Source organism: Podarcis filfolensis (assembly GCF_964270895.1).
Source record: "Podarcis filfolensis genome assembly, chromosome: 4".
Lineage (NCBI taxonomy): Eukaryota > Metazoa > Chordata > Lepidosauria > Squamata > Lacertidae > Podarcis > Podarcis filfolensis.
This window is the reverse complement of record NC_139607.1, coordinates 18,027,393-18,041,271: the sequence shown is the minus strand read 5'-3', so window position 1 is coordinate 18,041,271 and position 13,879 is coordinate 18,027,393. Positions and strand designations below refer to the sequence as shown.

Here is a 13,879-nt window from a genome sequence, read left to right as displayed (position 1 = left end):
AGAAAACAAGCTTGTTCCCTCTTCAATGTGACAGCCCTTGAGATTTTTCTTTTCACTGTTATGATTTCCTTCTGAAGTCTTTTCCATGACTTTGATTCAGTACTTCACAGTGACCCTGAAAATAGGACCTTTTTTATTATTCCCCTTCAATTGAGTCCTTCATTCAAGGAACCAAGAATCATCTATTGTTCTTCTGTAAAGGCTGACCAATACAGAAGCTATTATTTTGTCTGCAGAAGAGGAACTGTTATACATCTCATGGTTTCTGTGCTTTCAAGCAAACAGAGCTTTCTTAACAATTGTCCTCATCCAGCTGTTCCTTATATACTATATACTATATAGTATACCATTCATAGAAGAGAAGAGAAGAGCTTGGATTTGATATCCCGCCTTTCACTCCCCTTAAGGAGTCTCAAAGTGGCTAACAATCTCCTTTTCCCTTCCTTCCCCACAACAAACACTCTGTAAGGTGAGTAAGGCTGAGATACTTCAGAGAAGTGTGACTAGCCCAAGGTCACCCAGCAGCTGCATGTGGAGGAGCGGGGATGCGAACCCGGTTCACCAGATTATGAATCTACCGCTCTTAACCACTACACCACACTGGCTCTCATACTATACCTTTCACTTTAATGCAGGGGTGGATAACCTGTGGCCCTCCAGAAGTTGGTGAACTGCAGTTCACATAATCCCTTACCATTGGCTCAGGGCTGATGGGAGTTGGTAGTTAGCAGGCTTATGTCCTCCTCCCCTTCCCTCCTCTTTTGTAGACAACTCCTTTCCATTTTGGATCTCAATGTGGTTTATTTAGTTAGCATCATTTTTATCCTGCCTTTCTGCTTCTATTATGTTAAAAACAGAGTGCTAAAGGTGGCAAGGAACATTTAAAAAAAAAACAAATCAAATGCAAAACTGTAATATAAAGACACAAAAATGCATAAAAGAGACAGGGGAACAGGCTTTTTTTTTAACGGAGTCAGTGCAAACAGTTGGTGTTGTGTGTGTGCCAGCTTTTCTGCCATCTGCAATTAGCACTTCATCACAGTTTGCAAATACAGTTAGAAGCTGGTTTGCAGTGATGGTTAGAGCAAACTATGGTTTGCACAAACCCTGATTGTACATGCAATGCTAGTTAGCTCTGAAAAGGAATAATGTCTATACAAGATTCAAAGAGCCTGTGGGACACTTGAAATTGCCCATTAATGAATGATTCAGTAACCAAGCACGATGTAGCTAATTCACTCATATATATATTAGAGTGAATTGGCTACATCCTGCTTGGTCACTGATATATATATATATATATATATATATATATATATATATATATATAATGGAAATTCTGATCTTGCAGACATTTCATATGCACATCAGAACATTTATGAGGCTCAAGAAAGACAGTACCAAATGGGTACTTTGATCATCAAATCAATAGCTTTTTCTCCATAAACTTCAATGGGATAAGAATTGGAGACATGGAGTGCTTTAAATTAGAATCTGAAAAGAAGGTCTGGTATTTAATAAGCAGGTAGTTTTGAAAAGAAAGGGAATGGGCAGAATTCCACTGCTCCCCTTGAGAGAAACAGAAAGGTGTATATAAAGGCATCTGAAGTTAGATTCTGCACCAGCTAGGTCTGGAAATTAGTTTCAGAAGTTCATATTTTCCATTTACTCTAATCCCCTTATCCCTTCAACTAAAGTCACTGGGTTTTTTTTATTATTAAAAAAAGTATAATTGAAACTTTTGAAAAAATTTTAGCAATTCTGCATATACTAGAAACTTGGCATTCATGGAGCATTCCCAAAATGTAGTGATTTTCTTTATTTCATTAGAACTTTAAAAAAGTAATTTACATACCTACTGAGGAACAAGAACAACCCCAAAAAGATTTTCTAGAGTAATAGCATTCATATTTCAATAGTCTGAAAGAGATGGTTAAGGAAGGCTGAGGCTATTACATATTTAAGAGCTTTGAGACAAAAGACCTTGTTTTCTCATCAGTTATGAGCGCATAATTAAAACAAAGAACTATGTTAATTTCATTCATTATTTAACCCACATACTTTGCCAACCTGCCTTTTTAAACTGCCCGGTGGAGGTGGTGAGGATATTACTGAGGTCTTTAGAAAGGTTCCCTGCCTATTGTTCCAAGAGAAACTACAATGCCATAGACCTGTAGTAAACCCCGTCGGATTCCAGTTTATCATATCGGCATGAAAGCCTTCTGAAATGCATCAGTTCCCTACTAAACCCTGATTTTGGTTGACTCAGAATAAAGAACAACAGCTGTTGACATTTGATTTCATTAATTACTGATCTTCTGAGAAGAGCCAGATGACAGACTCTGAACATGTAGGGCTATCGCAGAATCTGGTTGGGACAAGGGTGAAGCCAGGGAGAACTTGATGGTTTGTGGATGGAAAGTGGTGGCATGAGGTTGGTCATGGACAGAGCCTGGAAGAATCTGGAGTCTACTGAGGTTTCACACTCCAGTAGTGGTTTACCTGACAGAAAACAGAGCAGTGTTTGAATTTTGGGCATATCGGGGAGCATGACATCTTTAGCAACTGATTTAGAGCAAAGCCATAATTTGCTCTAGAGATAATTAGGCTCCACTCCTATACTTTCTGCCAGGAGCAAAACCCATTTTGGAACTTAGTTTTGAGTAGACATGCTGAGGATTCCACTGTAAATAACAAAACCAGAAAAGGTTACCATCTCTCACCTCTCTGCTCCCCATAGTTTGAATCACATGCAACACTAGGGAATCTGGTGAACTCAGTTTCTGAAGGGGAATCACCTGATCCAACCCACCCAGACAAATGTGCAGATCAGATCAGCAGTCTGCTCCTGTATCTGCAAGTTGCCACATTTCCTAGTAAGCATGTTGTTGTTGTTTAGTCGTTTAGTTGTGTCCGACTCTTCGTGACCCCATGGACCAGAGCACGCCAGGCACCCCTGTCCTCCACCGCCTCCTGCAGCTTGGTCAAACTCATGCTGGTAGCCTCGAGAACACCGTCCAACCATCTCGTCCTCTGTTGTCCCCTTCTCCTTGTGCCCTCAGTCTTTCCCAACGAGGTGGTTTGAGGGTGTTCTTCTCTTGGTTGTTTCTCAAAAGTAATTACAGCCACCAGAGACACCAGCTTGAAAGGGCAATTGGGGAGCCAAGGTTACGCGTGTGACATCATGACATCACAACGTCACATGCGTGACATCAGGATGTCAGGTGGCGCAAAGGACAAAGCTGAATGCAGTGGCCAGTGGCTCTTCCTCTGTCTCCTCTTGCCACCAACACCAGCGGGAGGCTACTTTGACCCTCCTTCCCCTCCATGGCAGCAGGAGGAGAAGGAGCTTGCCACTGAAGTGGCAACACACTTTGGTCAGCTCCGTGCTTCACCTCCACATTTTTTGGACATGTGGGGTGGCTCCTACTCTCAAAATATAAGGGGTTTCAACCCCCAGGAGCAGGTCCCCTGACAGTCACCTAATAATAGCAGCTAGCCAGCCTGAGCATCTCCTGCCATTGCATACAGTGGTACCTTGGTTTACAACCACAATCCGTTCTGGAGGTCTGGTTGTAAACCAAAACAGGTTGTAACCCAAGGCGCGTTTTCGCCAATGGGGCCTCCCCCCCCCCAAAATTGGTTGCAATAAAAAATAAAATAAAAATGAGTTGTAATCCAAAAAAGGGACATGCACTTCTGGGGTTGACGTGGTTGTAATCCAAAACAGTTGTAATCGAAAGCGGTTACAAACCAAGGTGCCACTGTATATCGAAATCAAAGTTCCTTGGGAATGATGGGACTTGCTGAAGTGCCATCATTTTTTTTGGGGGGGGGCGTTTTATGGGGAACAACTTGGCTGCCCTTATAACTCGTATTTTATGCCATATCTCCATGTATATATCCAGATAGATAGATTATATCGTTCCATGTAATGGTTGTTATGTTATGCTTACAGTGTATTTATTTCAAAAATGTAATTTAATGTGTTGTTCTTATTTTATTTAATGGCAAATGAACCACCTCGAGTGGTATGTGGCAGGCAGGCATAAAAATCAGACTAGTAATTTGTTAGAAAGATCTTTACCACAGGCTGTATCATTTAGTCACACTGCACTATTTGCTGATCAGTACACATCCATCCAAGTGATCCACACTTGCATATGGATCATCCTTTCTAGATCAGCATTTTTGCTTCATTCATTCTTGACTGGATGGGAAGGATCAGGTCAAATGTGCGACCCATTCTCAATTGACCTGGACTGTGCTCACTGGAAGGACAGATCCTGAAGCTGAGGCTCCAATACTTTGGCCATCTCATGAGAAGAGAAGACTCCCTGGAAAAGACCCTGATGTTGGGAAAGATGGAGGGCACAAGGAGAAGGGGACAACAGAGAACGAGATAGTTGGATAGTGTTCTCGAAGCTACCAGCATGAGTTTGACCAAACTGCAGGAGGCAGTGGAAGACAGGAGTGCCTGGCGTGCTCTGGTCTATTGGGTCATGAAGAGTCGGACACGACTAAATGACTAAACAAAAACAAATATATCCAAAGAGTTCAGAAAATGGATGCTCACTCTTGCCAGGTGAGTGGTAGTTGCTGCCCCTTGCCCTCCGCTGCCATCCCATGTTTTCTGGACGTTTGGGAATTCCCCAACTGGAGCAATCTCAGGGCGGGACTTCCCATCTGAACCCAACTTCAAATGGGCCAATCTGAGGCCCCACTGGATGTGCAGTGGTCTGCTGGCTGGAAAGGGCATTGGCTGTTTCCATGCCCATGCCAGGCAGCAATGCTTTAAATCCCTCCACTGCTCTGAAGCACCGTAAACCTGAGCACCTTTTTTGGAAAACTTTGAGGACTTAATTCCTCCCAGTCCCAAAGCTAAACTTGTTTTGGATACAAGATAGTGGCTGAAACCTTTCAAATATTCATTTCAGCATTTCCCCAATACATACATTACAGAGATGTTAAGAAGTGACAGGTTAATTTTTTCTCTCAATTACACTTGGGTTATTCTGTAATTAAATACAAATGAATGGGGTGATAATTGCCCACAACAGTATTAGACTCAATAACAAAGGGTAGCTTGATCCACAGCAATTGGCGATGAAACATCAACGTGCCTGCCAGCTGTGACAGGATTCCTTCCACAGTTCAGCTGGTAATTTGGCACCCCCACTTTATAGGATCAGCTTTCAGTTTGAAAGAGAGAAGTGCAGCATTCAACCAGCAAAGGAAAGTGTTGTAGAAGCAGATATTTCTAGCTTGCTAAACTGCAGTGTGTCCTCATGACAGCTCTGTGTGGGAGTAATTTCTCCCCAGACACTCACCAGCTGGTGATGCATGTTGTAAACAGGTTACCTGGGTACATTGAAACCATGTGCAACTTGCCAGGAGATCAGCAAGCAGCAAGTCACCATATCAAAGTGGGCTTTGTTTCAACTGGTATTCAAAACTCCACACGCACATATTAGCATTTCTGAAGTATGCATATAAGGATGGAGCAGCTGCTAAACCTAAAAGACAAGGCATGTACAAGAAACCTGAGAACCACAACAAGGCACCATGCTTGCTTATGATGCTTTACTACAGGAGTAGCCAACATGATGCCCTCCAGTTATTGCTAGACTACAACTCCCATCATACCTGGCCATTGGTCATGCTGAGTGGGGCCTGAAAGGTGCCTGACAACGTCTGGAGTGCACCATGTTGGCTTCCCCCAGTTTTACAGTGTAACAACAAGGTAGCAGGTCCCTCACCTGATACATTTACAATCCTAAATTCAACTCAGGAGGCACAACAGAATGAGAGGAGGAACACAGAGGCGAAGATAAACCACACAGCTCCATCAATCTTCAGCTACTTCCATCAATCTATTAATCCCCAAGATACTGCTGTACTATTTTGGGTGTATTTGCTTAAATTTGTGTATATTGCCACATTGCCTATGTTTATACAGTGTTCAGTGTTGTCAAACTTTTGAAATATATATGGATATATAAATATTATTATGAGGAAAGAGTTAAAAGTTCAAGAAGATAACATTATCTTAAATTATATAACCTAATCGATGTTGTGAAATTTGGGGCTCACACAAGGTGCTGCTGAACTTTGAAAGACTGAAGTCTTCCCTGGTTTGGGTACTGTCAAGCACACTTCATCTGACACCACAGGCACAAACATCATCTGGGATCTACATTAAAATCCCACCCCCCTTGCATTGGAAATCTGACTGTGGGAAGCCAACGCTGTACTCCAGATGTTGTCAGACTCCCCCCAGAAATGATCCCCTCCCCAACACTGGATGAAGGATAAGAGAGGAAGAATGAGAAACTAAAATTGACAGATTTGTTCATCCTGAATCACAGCTTAGGCTAAGAATTTTTATTTCCCCTGCCTGTCTGAGGCAATACCGAGCTATATAGCCCAAATGTCAAGCCCAGAAAAAGGCAGGTTTCTATATACCATGCCAATCATCTTCAATTTTTGGTCTTTTTCCACTTAATTTGCTCCAGATTTTTGTACACTTAAATGTTTCTGTCTCTTGGAAAAAATAAAGCAATAATAATTACTATGATTGATATAAGTATGGCATTGAAGTTGAGCAAGTTTAGTGAACTCATGCTTGAAACTTCTTACACATACATTCATCTGCACCGTCTTACATTATGATGTATGCTTCTGTTAAATAGTTTTCTCAACATGGTGGGGGAGAGGACACCCTCCACTTCATAGTTTCCAGAAACCTATCTCCATAATGTAATTTATTTTCTGCGTGTCCATTTAACAAGTCAGAGAAATTGCTAAAAAAAATATATCATAGTGGTTCAGAGAATTTTTCCCCCAACCGGGTTTATGCAATCATTGACAAATGGCTTGTTCCGCAAATTATACAATACAGCTCAAGCTTGCAAACTCTGCTTGCTGCTGGTTGGCAAACTCAGAGGGAAGTTAATGAACTGAAACTATTTTACCATTTGGGAGAATAACTCCGTGAGAATGTTAATAAATGTACAGAAACTTACGAGCACAATTGCATGATGACGAAAATGATATTCAAGCAGAGTGGCTGACTCATAGCATTAAAAAAAAACACCAAAAGAAAAAAAAACAGTGGAAAGTAATTAAAACTCGCTATTTGTGAAGGAATGAGATCCATTTGGAATGGAAATTTGAATTATTTTTGTTCATGGCAAATCAACACTCTTCATAGAACATAATGAAAAGGGAAGTATGGAATTCCCTGTGGGATTTAATCAAATGTAAAGCACAAATGTGATTTCAATTTCATTCATGTAAATTCTAGAGACTGATTTAAATGGGATATGCAAACACCACAGCTGTATTCACTGAGAGTCCTCCTCTGTTTGTTCAGAACTGTAAGAAAGGGCTGTCCATTCACCATTATTCAGAAGAGTTAGTGGAGACAGGAGAGGCTTTGGAATCGCACTCAACAAGTATCACTTTCAAAGCAACAACTTTTTAAAAATAGCAATTCCTTGGCTACTTGGGTAATTAAATGTTGCCTTTGCCTAGTCAGGGAGTAACAGCTGGTCTCTGAGTCAGGAAGCAAATATTTCCTCTCCAGATTTTTGGTCTACAGCTCCTATCATCCCCACAGGTTCCCACCTCACCATTTTTGCCACCATTGGAGAAGGAACACATAGCTAGCTACTGGTTTTCCCTGCTCCTGGGGAGGAAGGAGCAAAGCCTTGTGGAACACCTCTCTCTCTCTCACCTAAATTTGGTGAGGGGGGACATTCAGAAAACTCTTGAGGAGTTTGCCCACCACCTGCAAAGTGACAAGGCTTTGCAAGGATTCATGCTGCCTCCCCCCAGCACAAGGGGGGCAGCAGGGAACTTCGTCTCAGGTGCCAAAATGTATTGGGCCATCCCTGTCCCCTGTGTTCCCTCTCCACTATGCCACTGTTAAGAGCCAGTGGGTTGTATCCAATTAGTCATAAAGCAAATCCACTAAAATGAATGGACATGGTTAATTTGGGACCATTAATTAGTGTGGGTCTGCTGATAAGGAAGGGGGTGAAATTTGATTCAGCTCACACTTCAGTCATTGAACCTGCCTAATTCACATTCTACTAAACAATATGTGAACCGAAACACAACCATCCTTTGAAATTTGCCCTTCTCTGACGCACACACAGCAGCTGAAATTTGCACTAAAATGACGGTGAATTTTCATGTAGACTTTTTTTTAGTTGCAAACTGTTATGGAAATGTAGAAAATGTATAATTGGGGATGGGTAAATAGAGAAACTGGAATTCACAAATTTGCCCATCCCTAACTCTAAGTAGAATTTGGTTGAATTAAAAAAGAAAGAAAAAGAAATGGTGGTCCTGGAAACCAGATGCTAAGGGCAATGAGAAGGAGTCCTGCTTGGGAGCATCCCAGCAATTTCTAGCTAGACACTGTGGGATACTGGGCTAGATGCAGCATTGTTCCATTCAGATGGGCTCTTATATTCCTACTGAATATTATCAGGATCCTTACCACTGCTTTCTGCTTTAGCCCCTCCAAATTTCAACGCCACTTTTAACATCTTCAGAAATTGACTGTTGAAGATGTTGGCATATCATCTTTTTCCCCTCTGTATGGCTGGCCAATGTGTAATAAGAGGTCTGTTCTACAATTCTGACAAGCTGCTACAACGTTAATACAACCGAAATGGAAACCGAATCCTTTTCATTATCGGCTATCATCACAAATTCCTTGCTGTTGACACAACATTTCCACATATCCAAATTCTTACTGAAAGCAGCAAAATTATGTGCCTGAAGTTACAGCTTTCGTATATGAGTTGTTCACACATAGATTCTGGATTTTTCATCTCAGTGATGGAAGCATTTTTTAAATTGTAAAAAGTAGGAGGGTTCCTCGAACAAGAGCTGAATCAAAGCTACACAATAAGATAATAATCAACACACGGGATGAAATCTAATTCACTGTCTTGGTGCAATGCAGTGAGTGAGCATATAAAGTTGCCTTGTATATTTATTCAGACCATTGGTCCACTGAGCAGGTTAATGAATGATAACTGGCACCAGCAGCGATTCTTCAGTGCCCCAAACAAAGATCTTTCTCAGCACAATTACTAGACACTATTTCTCTGGAGAAGCCAAATACCTAACCTAGAATCTTATCAAAACATCTACATGAAATCCTTCCCAAAACCCAGTCCATAGATGGCAGGGTGCACAGTGGCTATGTCTTCCCCACTTAGACGGTCCTGTAGGCCACATATGCTCATGTGATTGCCAATCCTCTTCTGCTATACCTACGAGCATCCAACAATCAGTTTATCCCCAGCCCCCTGTGTATAGGTCTGCTCTGTTCCAACAAGCCTGGGGAGGGCTAGTCACTGGGCTCTTGGTCACTAGTTAGGTACAGGACTGTTTAATTTTTGTGGACTTACATGCCCAGCAGGGAACTCTGTCCTATGAAACCCCCAATTTACTCAGAGACAAGTGAGATCAAGTCTTTTCTTGTCCTGCAGCTATGGACACAATGATGCCTAAAATCTCCCCCACACCCCGGTGCATTTTTCATATTTATAATTTGACTGAAAATCTTAAAGTGGCTAGAATGAACATTTCCTTTTTATTATTTCCAAGTGACTCCCTTCTGCTCACTCAGCTGCATTAAAAGCATTCAGAAGTAATGCATCTCATACCAAAAATACCCATCCTTAGCATCATTTATGAAAACAGGCTCTGATTTAGATCTATGGGACTGCCTTATGAGACCATTTCACATATTACAAAGCAGCACATTTTCTCACGTTACACTCAGCATGAATCCTTTCTCCTTCCACAGTTTATCCAGAGCAAATCAAATCTCTGGTGGCTTCCCTCCTGCTGGGATCCAGAAAGTTCATTTACTAACCTTATTTGCATCCCCTCCCTTTCTCACAGTGAGCTGGCTTCAGCTAAAAGGCAATGACTGAACCCAGTGATCCTCAACAATGAGCTTGCATTTGAACACCAGGTCTCCCTAGGTCAGGCTCTTTAAATGTGGCTCTTTAAATGTGGTTTGACTCCCATTTCCATCAACCCAAGCTCCACCCAGCATGGCCAATGGCCATCGATGATGGAAGTTGTAGTCCAACAAATTTTGGAAGGTCAAAGGTTTCCTCTTCCTGACCTAGGCAACTCTACCCATTACAACACATTGATGCTGCACATAGCAGTGCGCTGTTAGTGCATAATAGCATACGATGGCAGGAGAAAAATAATGGTTAGACTCAGCCCGCAAGCCAGAATTTTGTCCAGCATTTATCACTGATTCATCGGATTCAAATCCAGTTCCATAACAACCACAATGACCCTGCCCATGGTATGTCAGAAGTGGAACACCAATGCTCCAAGTTATCCAGCTTGGTATATAAACAAAATGCTTCAAAACCCAGATAGCACCCAATGCTTTGTATCAAGCTAACCGGGACATTGGGACATGAATCCCAGCACTCCATATGTCAAATGTCAAAGGCAACTTTATAGTAAACCCCTATACACATCCTATTGATTTCAGTGAGACTGACTGAATGCAGAATCCAATGAACTGCTTCCACTAGTGAATTTTGGCTGTGCAACAGAACTACCACTTCCTTCTCTCACACAGTCCATGTGCACAGCATAAATCTGCTCTTCAGTTTCCCCTGACCCTACATAGCTCATATGAGGAGAGCACAGTGGGCACACTGGGAGAAGCAAAGGAGAATTGGAACTCCATGGGATCTTGCAGCACAATCCTGTACACATCTGCCCGGAACTAAGTCCCATTGAGCTCAGTACAGCTTATTCTCTAGTAAGTGACTGTGGTATTAAAGTCCCCCCCCCAATTTTTTATTATTATTCTCCTCCCCATTCTCTGCTTTGCAAAACATTTTGCCTCATGAAGATTTCTGAAGAACATTAAAGCTTTCCATTATTTTGTGACATTTTGGTTGTCCCTAATAAAGGTATTGAGGATATCTTATATAAGAAGTGTACTATGCTACCACCTTTTTAGCACATTTCCCCCCTCGCAGGCACTTTTATTTTATCCACTTGGTAGAAGAGAAATAGTGAGTTATTTAGAATCAGTGTTGATGCTAGACCTAGCACAGTTTAGCCTAGAGCACTGTATTAGCCTCTCAAAGGGACCAACTTTGAGCAAAGAATTGTCAGCATATATAACTGCTCTGCTCCACTGTGATAAGTCCATAACATGGACAAGTGCCACTCATTCAAGGCTTACACTACTGATGGAGCCACTCTTTTCATGAGGAAACAGCATAAATGGAAGGTTGCAGTTTGAACTGAGCTGGTTTACAGCTGCCCAGAAACATCTTGAGGCTCAAATAAATGGTACACAAATGGGTGAAGAACCTCTCACTCTCAATATAGAGGGTGGAATTAAATGTTGCACTATTACAATTGTTCTGCTTGCCAGATGGAAGAATCTCCCCCTCTCCACCCCTCTCCACTGTTCTGGGGGGTTCTCTCAAGCCCACAGAGCTGATTGGGGGTAGCACAGGGGAACAGGGGGTGGAGAGGAAAGAACAGACCAGTTGCACCAGTGGGACTCATTGAACTGGCCTAGGCTAGTACAACTGTTAGTTGGAAGCAGCCCAATGTAAGCAAAGTTTTAAGTCCCTTTTATTTTAATGTTAAATAAAACAGCAGTAGAAACATAGGAGACTACTTTAGACCCAGCCAGACCATTGGTTCATCTAACTCAGTAATATCCACTTTGACTCGACATGGCTCTCCAAAGTTTCAGACAACATACATTCCCAGTCCCACCTTGTGGTGCCAAAGATTGAACCTAGGATGCTCTGCCACTAAACGGTGGCCCTTCTCCAAATAGGATATGACCAGTTCATCAATTAGGCAACCTGAATTGGCACCATATGGATTGGGCCTACATATGGAGCACCCATAGCGCCCAAAATCATATACATAGGTCATCCTAGCTACTTATATAGGCCACATATGAAGGCTCCGTTTCACACAAGTTGTGCCTCAATGTGATTCCTTTCCAGGTTTTGAGCCCTCTGGCTGATCCATGCTTCCCAGTAATAATAATAATATAATAATAATTTATTATTTATACCCCGCCCATCTGGCTGGGTTTCCCCAGCCACTCTGGGCAGCTTCCAACAGAACACTAAAATACAATAACCTATTAAACATTAAAAGCTTCCCTAAACAGGGCTGCCTTCAGATGTCTTCTGAAAGTTTGGTAGTTATTTTTCTCTTTGACATTTGGTGGGAGGGCATTCCACAGGGCAGGTGCCACTACAGAGAAGGCCCTCTGCCTGGTTCCCTGTAACTTGGCTTCTCATAGCAAGGGAACCACCAGAAGGCCCTCGGCACTGGACCTCAGTGTCCGGGCAGAACAATGGAGGTAGAGACGCTCCTTCAGGTATACTGGACCGGGGCCATTTAGGGCTTTAAAGGCCAGTAGGTGATCACATTGGGAATAAGATTACTACAGCCTAATCTCTGAGATTCCAAAGTATAAGATCCACTGATGATAGTGGTCCCTGCTTTGGCAATAACGTGAGAAAATCAAACACGACTGCTTGTTGCAAATACCTGGGGGTAGGGGGTGAGGGGAGGATGGCATAGAAAAGCCTGAGGATCCGCATTGCATCTCATGTCTGGCCACTGCTACTGCATTCTCAAGACATAAAACAATAACTGTAACAAGTGGCAGCTTGACCACCCTTCATCCTTTCTCATCATAACATTGTAGACCACATGCCCCATTTCAGCTGATCCAGTTCTTACGCTGTGCAGAGGGAATATAAGAAAAGCCTGATCATCAGTGTCCATTAAACCCAATTCTGACTCTCAGACAGAAGAAAGATTTTAAGAGATAAGGGAGGGGAAAGCTATTCCAGCTTGGATAACCAACATGTTATCTAACATGTTGGACTACGATTCCCATCAGCCCCAAATAGCACAACCAATGGTCCAGGATGATGGGAGTTATGATTCAGCAATATCTGGTGGGCACCACATTGACTCCTCATGCCTTTGAAGGTAACTACTGAAACACCCTGGGAAACTGGGTGGAGGAAGCTACTGAAGTAGGGTCAGGGAGAATGATGTGATGGATCTACTCCTATGCTGCAGGTCCTGCTAGCTTGCCCTGTCCAGGGCAGGAGGTAGAGGAAGTTTCTTCCAATTTTTCACTACACCAGCTCCTGTAGATGAGGGATTTGAGGTCCTTTGAAATATCCACACAGACAGGGTTTTGGATCATGTGGATCCAAATCTGCCAACACCCAACCAAAAATGCCACATTTTGCAGATTTGTTATTTCTGCCACTGTTGAGAAAACTAGGGTGAGGGATAGTTTTCCACCCACCTAGGAAGAGCCCGCAACTGGTGACACATCTCTCTGCTGATGTAGGCTGGTGAAGACGCAACTAAGCATGATCCTACCACCCCAGTCAACAATATCGATGGGTGCATTAAGACTGCACTCTTAGTCCCATATCAAAACTTGACACAGATTTGCAAATCCTTGCTTTGCCTGATGACCAAACAAATCAACAAACTTAGATGTTTTGAGGTTTTTAGGAAGACTGAACCTGAAGTGATATTGTGCACAGGAATTTAGCCTGGGTCTTCTCCAAGGCAAAGACTGGGAATCTGTAGCCCTCCAAATGCTGTTGGACCACTACTCCCATCATCCCTGACCAATGGCCTTGCTTCTAGGGCTAGTAGGAGCTGGAGTCCAATAACATACAGAGGTCCACAGGTTCCACATCTCACTGTAAGGCCCAGTTTACAAGTAAAACTGGCATTCCAGCTGGCCCTGCAAGCCCCACCTATGTGAGGGCCTCTCTCCTTCTATGAACATGCAACA

The 13,879-nt window shown here is 42.6% G+C and overlaps 1 long non-coding RNA gene across 2 annotated transcripts; it reads right to left on the bottom strand.

Annotated features, from left to right (window-relative positions):
• Window positions 1-2,285: 2,285 nt before the first annotated feature.
• On the bottom strand, window positions 2,286-2,884 carry LOC310761266. 2 transcript variants are annotated; one of them, XR_014547282.1, is made up of 2 exons: window positions 2,799-2,884; window positions 2,286-2,502 (listed from the first exon to the last, which is right to left on the bottom strand). It is a non-coding gene; the product is annotated as an uncharacterized lncRNA (long non-coding RNA). The 2 variants fall into 2 exon arrangements; XR_014547283.1 differs by having other exon boundaries at window positions 2,724-2,862.
• Between the last annotated feature and the right edge of the window lie 10,995 nt (window positions 2,885-13,879).